The 10,206-nt window shown below is 39.8% G+C and overlaps 1 protein-coding gene across 1 annotated transcript in view; it reads right to left on the minus strand.

Moving 5' to 3' along the window:
• Positions 1-9,996, minus strand: part of LOC128613304 (cell migration-inducing and hyaluronan-binding protein) — a 137,727-nt gene extending 127,731 nt beyond the window's left edge. Inside the window, exon 1 of the mRNA XM_053633971.1 lies at positions 9,560-9,996. The gene's annotated coding sequence lies outside the window, so the exon portion shown is untranslated. The remainder of the gene's footprint in view (positions 1-9,559) is intronic.
• Between the last annotated feature and the right edge of the window lie 210 nt (positions 9,997-10,206).

Raw genomic sequence — 10,206 nt, forward strand, 5'->3', positions numbered from 1 at the left:
TTCCCTTTGGGGCAAAGCAGGTGTGTGTGGGTACACACAGCCCTCCCTGTAGTAATCAATCATTCGTGCTACACAAAGATGTCGGCTTGTCATTCCACTGCAGCTTTACCACATTCCTACAAACTGAAAGTCGCTTTTACAACTGAGTTCACATGGTACAGTCATCTAGACTCTGCAGTATAACTAACATCACAAAAGAGCTTGCATAAGCACAGCTTCCTTTTTACACATAGCCACATATAGTTAAGCCTGAAATGTTTGAACCGCAAAAATGAATTCATAAATACAGTAATAAATCAGAGTACAATACATCTTGTTAGTTTAATTATGTATGGAGTAAAACAGTTGGGCATGTTGTTATAGGAAAATAATCAACAATGTTCAATACCACTCAAAAGTTGATTATGCTCTGAAGTGATTGATTCCTCTTATACAACAACAATTTGACAACAGAAACACAAACTTTTTTTATTATTATTAATGAATGGCATGTCAAAAGTTTTATTTCATTTTTGTGGAACATCCTCAAAACAGGTTAGTCCCTGTTATAGCGTAAATATATTATAACATCTATAAACAGTCATTCCCTAACTAGCTGTTCTGTTTTAATAAGACAGAAAAAATGCAACTTGTTCCTTAGAAAGTGCAACATCATCCATCTATGACTACTACAATGTTCTGACACTGGAGTCTCATTCCATCCATACCGCTTGTCCTACACAGGGTTGCAAGGGAGCCTGGAGCCTATCCCAAGGAACTTGGGAAGGGGTGTCAATCCATCGCAGGGCACAATTGCACACCCATTTACATACTATGGACAATTTGGATATGGAAATCTGCCTACAATGCATGTCTTTGGACTAGAGGAGGAAACCGGGGTACCCGAAGCAAATCCCCAAAGCACAGGCAGAACATTCACGACCCGCAGAGGGGCAGAGGTGGGATTCGAACCCCCAAGCCCAAAAGTGTGAGGCAAACATGCTAACCTAACACTAAACACCCCAAGACCGTGCCCCCCAGAGACTCCTTCCAAAATGTTAAATAAATCTCTCCACACAGAAAACTCCACCATATCGACAATTTTTTCAATCCGCTTATGTGAAGCGTGTGGCATCCAAGTACCGCAACCGAGTCATGCAATTATAGAAAATTCCTCAACACCTTCTATCCTTTTAATCAGAATTGAACAAACAGTTCTGTTATATAAGACACTATAAATTCTTATGGACAACTAACATGCAAAACAGATCTGAATACCATGCACATTGTGATGCATTAGATTTTAAACTCCTTCACCAAAGCTCTTTTATACTTTAGAGTAACATATAAAAATATATATCCTAACTTCTTGATCTCTAACTTCTTAGTGTCACTGAATTAGTGCAATTTTGACAGAGGTTTTATTTGCAGATTGAAACAGTGAGCGGCAGAGAAATGGCTACCTTTGCATGCACCTGAAAATTCATAACCTTAGGGGTTTTTTGGCACCACTCTTGCTTCCTCTTTGGTGCTAAGTGATGTGCAGACACGCACACTCTCCATGTTACACAACTCAGTTTGTTCGCAGATTGAGAGAATTTATTGGGGTCATTCTTATCATGGACGCATGTGCTGTATATCTATATGCATGAACACGCCAGCCTTTCTAACACACTACACATGCTTTTAGACTTTTGAGAGGAACACTTAAACACACACACACACACACAGAGAGACATACAAAACACATATCTTGGGCATAAAACACATTAATTGGTCCCACATGACCTCCAGAAAGCTGACACTAAAGAAAAAGCTGACAATGGCTGCAGGCAATGCTCCGTTTCTTCTCTATCCTCAATTCCCGTTACTCTGTTTCATCGGGTAAGTCCAATCCCTGCCTCCCATATGCAGGTAATGAGCCAAGGCTGTCGTTACACCTGTTTTGCAAAATCAGCATAAAGTCTACTCAAACAGCATTAGCTTCTGACTGAACTCAAGATCCTTTCTAAATAGTTCATAATGAATAAGAAGTCAAGCGGTTATCATAAGGGCACAGGGGCATTTGTGGAGCGATAAGGCGGGTCATGTGTTCCTGTGGGACTAGCAATTCGTCTTTCACAGTTTCAACAAATTGCTTGCGGGAGAACACACACACGAAATAGAACCATTTATTATGCATTTCACTTGTTGCCGGATTTCATCATTTTCCAATTCCGAGCAATCCAATCTAGAAGTGTGTACGTGCTTTCTCGGAGGCAGATTGAGGTGTGCCGCTGCATATATTTTTTTCTCCTCATGCTGCTATTAGAGTACAAGTGACAAAAGTTACTACTTCAAATCCAGCTGTTTACTAACCGTTTATGCTTTTGACCAGAAAGTTCCAGAGTTCAAATCCTAGTGTTGGTGTAAAAACCTAAACCTGAAATGTGCAGCTTTATGCACGATTGGATGCTGCTTCACTTGTATGTTCATTTTAGGAGTCAAAGAGCTATGGTCTCTGTCAGGGATGTAACCTGGCCTGGGCATTCGGAGCTGGAGCCCTAAAGATTTTTTTCTTTAGACCCAAATAATTCTCCACTTGGAGCGTGTTGTCACTACATAACTTGAACATCAGTAAAAAATAAATAAATAAATAAATAAATAAATAAATAAAAAAGATGGCAGTGTTGTAATTTTGTATCTTCAGTGAATGGAGGAATCAGACCAGGGTTACAGGAAATACGTCGAAATACCCGTGTCTTATCTGCGTGTCTAGGGCTTGAAAATGAAACACTAACATCCTCTCATGCTGAGCAGGAAAACAGGGTCTATATGGGTCTAAATGTCTATATGAGTTCCAAGTTATGTGAACATGATATGAGCAGAGTATAAGGACAGCTAATGTAGGGCACTGCAGCAGCTAAACTTGGCTACCGACACCAAACTAACCTAGGGGATGTTTACATGACAATGATGTACTAAAAACAGAAAGGTTTTTCCTTTGCTTTTTGAAAAGTTTTGCGTACAGACAGCAATGTTGTGAAAAGGATTCACATTCACATGGATCCACGAAAACAATTAAAAACGCTGTATTATACATGCCAGGCCAGTAGTTGGCGATGTCACTTTGTAAAGAAACACTACGCGCATGCGCACATAAACATTCACATCAACGTGTCCGCCATATTGATCCGGGCAAGAGTGTCCTATTAACAAATACAAGTAATCGCGGGAGCTGCAGTTTTTCTGGTAAAAAGCACAATAGCGTTTACATTTCTCAAATGATTTCAATGGTCTATGATCTACGTGGAGTACAAAAAAAGTTCTGTCTCCATTTACTTAGAATATGGATAGTTAGACTTGGAAAATTATTCATTGTCATAAAGTATTGTTAAAAGTCACGCTCGTCAAGCATAGATTTGGCTTATTTTTCTTAGTTAATAAAAGCTGAGACGTCCCTAATGTAATATAATTTAATGTACATGAAATGTGCATGAAATGTGCATAAAGATTTTTTCATTGTGGAAATGAATTTTTCTGTCTTCAACCCCATCTTTTAGCTTTTCTTGTGCTCCAGGTCAGAATTCTGTTAACAAAGCTCATTCATATTTAAATACTGAAAAAAATCGAAATAGTGCAAATAGTGAGACACCGACAGTCAGTCTGCTTTCTATATGTTATTAGCAATAAAGGATACAGATATTCTCCAAAACAGACAATTTCAAAGATTAGATAGTTTGTAATATCCTTCATCGGCTTAAATGTGGGTTAATAATTTGGCGTAACAAACGTATCTCTACTGGTCGTAGTAGTGATGCAGTAAATCTACACTTTGCTGGAGAAGCGTCAATAAACTCGAAATCTTGAGCAGCACAAACAGTCCTGTAGTTTTAAATGTCTCGCACGTTGTTTTGAAGTACTTGTGAGCATGCCTGTAGACTGAACACGTAATACACGTGCGCATGACGTCATCGTTTTCACAGATTCTCGTTTTTGTATGTTTACATGGAGATGATGATCGATTCGTTTTCAAAAACTTGCACTGAGTCCCGTTTTTAGTTGAAAATGTTGTCGTGTAAATGGCCCCCTAGTCTTGTGTTAGATAGCTAAAAGTTTTATATTTTATATGTCTGGTATTCCTGCAAACAGTGATAACACCTGAGGCACACAAAGTTTTGTACAATTTTCTAATTTTTTTATGCAATTAGCCCTCACATACAATAAATTAGCCCTCACATACAAGCTCTGGATGATTAACAGTCCAGCTAACAGCCCTGGCCTCTGTACCTGTGAATCCAGGGAAGTTACGCCTTTTGTGGATGCCAGTCCCTGTGAAGGAACATGACCCCCCACATTTCAAAGCTAGCATGTTTGTTTCTGTCATGCTGCTTCACATAAAAGCATTGATATGAATACATGAAAATATAACAGCGAGTAGAGCACCTTTCTCCACTGTATGAATATAGTTGTATTTTCTGTATTCCTGCCCAGTAGTCCTTACCTCTTTATAGCTAGTGTTTGCCCCTGGGTACTTCTTCAGAAGCCTGCTGCCCTCCTGTTTTACAGATTGAAATGATTAAATCTGACAGGAATGTAGCATTGCTGCCCATAACACCATACAAATATCATGTTCAAAGGAATTCAATTATTATGTTAAAGAAAGCTGCATTAGAAGCCTTTTATATTCGATCATCATCTGAAAATTTAATAAAGGGAAAATAATTTAAACCTTTAAAGGAAGCAAAAGGCCACAAATGGAAGCAGTTCCCCTATGGATATTAATCACTACATTCACTGTGACTTCCCGGCCCTGCTTTCAATATTCAACGCTCACGCCAATAGTCCCAAGTCCGTATTAGTAGTCATTTGCATGGAAATGACTAAAAGTGGAAAAGAGTCAAGCAAAAGCAGGACCTGACTTTTGAGCACAGACCTGAAGAGGAAAGCAATGAAAGCAAAGTGGTTAAGGTTCCATCCTTGCAACCAAAAGGTTCTAATTTTAAATCCCTAAATGCTAGCGAGCCTCTGTTGTGTTGTGCCCTGGAGCTAAGCCCTTAGATGTTGACTGCTCAACTATGGACCTGGATTTAATTAATTCAGTAGAATAAATGTAAAGAGAATGTGAATGAAAATTGTTCAGAATGCTTGGCAGCCGACTGATGTAGCAGAAAGCATTCGCTATGAAGTCTGGAGATTGCAAGTTTGAATCCCAACATGGATGGAAGTCCACAAAAAAATAACTGGCTTTTCTCTCTAGGTGTATTCTCTGTTTATCAAAGTGACTATCCAGTCTGTGAGCCTGTGTATAGGTGAGAGGACAATTAGCACGTTCCCCTAGTGTGTTCAGTGGGCCTGTTAGAAAAGATTTGGTGTTTGGCATATGAGGAAGTCCGCACCTTCCCTGGTTGGCATTTGCAATGTGATAGTGGGAATTGGCAATGTCTAATCCTTTTTCTTCCAAATTGAATCTGTTCATACAGCACTGATTGACAGTGAACTTGCAGGAGCATGTTCGCTGATACACAGGAACAGTATTCATTAACCTTGGCTAAAAAACAATAAATGTGTTTTTCAGGTGAATGGGTATGAAGTGGTGACCTATATATAGTCATGTTGTTAAATCTTGTTCAGAAACCATTACAAAAACTGATGTATGGAATGAGTCATGCATTATTTAAGAAGTTGATCAGGTTCTTGTTAGCTCGCATGAACAGACATAAACATTGAGATGGCCTGCTTGACAATCAGGTTCAATAAATATGCTTTACGGCAAATGCTTACATTATGTTTCGACATTAGCTTTAGTGCACCTGTTCATCCCAGCCATTGGAGCTAAATTTGCAACACAAATCTCGTTCCAGTCCAAACCCAGACAGAGACAACCAGGGAGACATATCAAGAAAATGTGAAAGAAAACGTGTAGTTTGGAACAATTTACATTAATGTATTACGACTAAAAGCTTGTAAAATCCTAACAAAGTGTAAGGATGCTAAACAAAAACAATAGCTAGGTACATGTTATAGAAAACACTCATTTTATCTCACTACATAATCATTTGAATGTGACACTCATACTGCAGCCATCAAAATTACACTGTTCGATTACATGAAAATTACGACTATCCCAGAATGTTGTTTCAGCTGATTCTATGTATTCTGGTGTTCTTAAAAAAAACTTTCTAACAAGAACACTGGACATAAAATGTAGCATTTTCAGCAATTATAGACCCGGAGAAACAGAATAAATAATGGGTTTAGATTAAAACAGAGAAGGAGGAAGGATCATGGAAAGGATCAGAGGGATAGTAAGAGCATGGGCGGAGTGAGAGGACATCTGTCAGCCTCTACCTGTGTGTGCTAGTGTGTGTGCTTGTGTGTGTGTGTGTGAGAGAGAGAGTAACTAGGTCACTCTGAAGCCAGCCTGTGTTTAATGTACAGCCTAAAATAACCTTCAGACAGGAAGAGCAGAATTATAGCCACTGCTCCTTTCCTTCTACCCTACAATAAACTAATTGCCACTGAGGGCTACTTTATATGAGAAAGACGCAGCCACAATGGTCTCCGCTTCTGTGTGCCGCTTTCCCATCCTCCAAGAGAGGAGCCAAGAGAGAAAGTAGGTGACTGCAAACCAGCATGCTGTGATTGCACAAGTCATTAGTGAGGCATGGGATGCAAACCGTCGCACACACGCGGCACTAATTTCATTAAAACACTCATTCTGAAGACGCCGCTGCCGTTAATTAACAACTTAGAGGGAACGGGAGTGGGAGCTCTGAGAGTGTGTGGGAAAAGGATCGCCACTCTCGATAATTTCACACACCATTTAGTAGCTGCTGGACGAGGAATGAAAAGCTGTTTCTGGCAGCCTGCTGCAATTTCACACTAATAGAAAAAACAACAAACATCTCTATGCCAGTGAGCTTGGCAACCCAGTGCTAGTTGGTTAGGCAAATCAAAGCTGGTAGGCTTGGAAAGGCAATGCCAGTGGGACTGGCAACCTAATTTAAATGGGCTTGGCAACCCCGTGCCAGTGGGTTGGACAAACCAAAGTTGATGGTATTGAAACCTAGTATCTGTAGGCTTGGCAAACCAATGTCAGTGGGCTTGGAAATCCAATGGCAATGGCCTTGGTAACCCAATGCCTGTTGGTTTGGCAATTCAATAACAATGGACTTGGCAAACAAATGCCAGTGGGCTTGGCATTCCAATGCCAGTGCATTTGTCAACTCAATAACAGCAGACTTGGAAATGCAATACCAGTTTATTTGGCACCAGTCAATGTGAGTGAATTTGGCAAAGCACACCCACTTTATTGTAAAAGCTCAATAATGGCTCTAAGCCTACAGATGCCAGTGTTCCACAGGCTGATGTGTGCTGATGACTGAGGCTGGAAGAACCCTGATGACTGAGGCTGGAAGAACCCCAAACTTCACATTGGGAAATTCCGGCAGGAAGAGATTGATCTTACCAACTGAGAGCTGCTGAACAAATGTCTTTGGAATAATGATTACAGAAAGACTAAAGATCCAAATGCAAATGCTTTTTTTTTTTCATAAATGAAGCTCCTGTGTACCAACCTGGCCCACGGCAGTCATATATAACACTAGCTGACAATTGTTTTCATCAGTCACTTGCTAGATGTGAATAATACAGATCAGCTGTCAAAAGTCGACCTCCATCACATCACAGGACTGTGTTGATGTGTGTGTGCGTGTGTGTGCATGTGTCTGTGTGTGCATGCGTTACCTGGCATAAAAAACAACACCAAACACCTACATGAGAAATTTTACTCGATATTACCTGGGTGTTTCATGGTAGAGATTGTACATTTCAGATTTCACAATAAAACCCTTTAACTCCTAAAGGGTAGAATTAACACCGGGTGTTGAAGTGATTATTACAGTGTTGAATAATCTCTTGCAATGCTGAATTAAATGAGTTTACCAAAGGTGTTAATCTGACTCATACAGTATTAAGTTTACATCTAGTGTTGAATTAATACCATAGTGTTGAACAACACCTGCAGTATTGAATTAACACACACAATGCTGACTACAGTGTTTATTTTAGCAAGTACAATGCTGACTTAATAACTACAGAGTTGAATTAACACCTATAATGCTGTCTAAATTACTACAGTGTTGGATTAACACATACAGTGCTGACTTGATGACTACAGTGTTGAATTAACACCTACAATGCTGATTTAATAATTGCAACGCTGAATTAACACCATCAGTGTTGCATAACACCTGCAATGCTGACTTAATAACTACAGTTATGAATTAACACCATTAGTGTTAAATTAACACCTGTAATTCTGACTTACTAACTATAGTTATGAATGAACATCATTAGTATTGAATTAACACATACAACGCTGACTTAATAACCACAGTGTTGAATGAACACATCCAATGCTGACCTAACAACTGTAGCTTTGAATTACAACATTTCTAAGGCAGAATTTACGATGAGCACCCACAGTGTTAAGCTGCCTCATAGTGTTGAACTAACATCTACACCGATCTGAAATTATCGTTTGTGTTTAGTATTGTAAGAGTTATTAATGTAGGTGTTAATTCAAACTTCATGCTCAGCTGTCACGCCAAGACTGCATTATTTCAAGAACTATAAGAGGCAACTTAAGTGTCAATGAAAAACTACGCGTTACCTAGGTATTCAATTCCACTCGGAAGGTTTTGCAGTGCAAATAAGATGCTTCTGATCTTCCTCCCCAACACTTTATTCAGTTATCTCTTCAATTAACACTTGAAGTGTTTGATCATGAAATGTTTGATCGTAACGTCTCATAAGAATATAAATAAACGTGCGCTCACCTGTGTGTGTGATGATGCAACGATGCCGTAACAGGTGCTCTTCTCGGGGGTCGCTCATCTCAGCATCACACCGAGGACTGAAGTTTCCAAGTGCGCTTACTTAACAAACTCAGATCTAGACGCTTATTATTATTATTATTATTATTATTATTACTGCACTGACACGATTCCGCACCGTGGAATGCGACCACGTGCATATAGCTCAAAATCAGCTGTTCAGCTTTTCTTCTGCCGATCTATTGGATTTCCCAGTCCTGCTTCTTCAGTCCTTCTGCCCAGTACATCTTGTGGATTATCACACCTGACTTACCAGTCTCACATAAGTTTTTAATAGGGAGGGTTAGGGAAAAACTGAAAGCGGATTTCAAATGATAAGGACTTGGGGACTGGAATTTAAAAAGCAGGTTGCCAATATAACAGTGGAATGAGTGACTCCAGTGCACTGCATTGAGATGGTTTGTTTGGGGTTTATACACGTGAAGTGTTGTGCATGCTAAAATGCAAAACTCGAGTAGCAATTAAATCAGGCGATCCCTTAATTGCACGAGCCTAAATATGGAAAGGTGCATACTGAATGAAAAAATACCAACCCGAGTTTCCCTCCTCTCAGGAAAATGAGCTCGCACGCACCTGTGTCCTATTGAATTATCGACCTTTAGAACGGATCTACATAGATCTAAATAAATAAATAAATAAATAAATAATAAAATAAAATAAAAAACTCCATAAAGATTAAAAGTCCAAAGTGACACACAAACCTGGAAGCATGAACAAAAATCGCTGTCCACTTCTCGGCAAAAATAAAACCCGAACTGTCATCCAAACTGCTGCTGGAGAAGGATTAACGCTGAGCGTGTGCGTGCTGCGTGTGCGTGCATGCGTTGTTGTATGAGCTGTGCGCGCGACTGAGCTCCCATTTATACAGACCTGTGCGAGCAGCTAGCACCGCGCTGTGGGGGAAGCCACGCCCTGTGGCACACCATTGGCTCACCATGTATGCATATGCAAATAAGGGAGCTATCCGCGCGCTGCGGGCAGACGTGGAATTCAAAACGGCGCGAGGCACTTTGGCAATACTTGATTCAGAGGGCGTGAATACAGCTGAGGAGCCTGCTTGAACATTGCTATAGAGTATTAACACCGTGCCGAACTAACATAGACAGTGTTACTGGGAAGAATTAACTTGGGTTAATTCAGCTCTGGATTGACTTTCATTCAACACTAGACTTGTAATGCTGTAGGTGTTAATTCAGAACACTAAAAGATCATGTAGAACTATAGGTTTTAATACTGATCACTAGAAAGTGTTAATTATGCACAATAAAAGGTCATGTAAAACTATAGGTGTTAAGTTCATGTAAAGCTGTGGAGTGTTAACCCTTCACTGTATTAGTTAATTTAGCAT

This window comes from Ictalurus furcatus, chromosome 10 (assembly GCF_023375685.1).
Source record: "Ictalurus furcatus strain D&B chromosome 10, Billie_1.0, whole genome shotgun sequence".
Classification (NCBI taxonomy): Eukaryota; Metazoa; Chordata; class Actinopteri; order Siluriformes; family Ictaluridae; genus Ictalurus; species Ictalurus furcatus.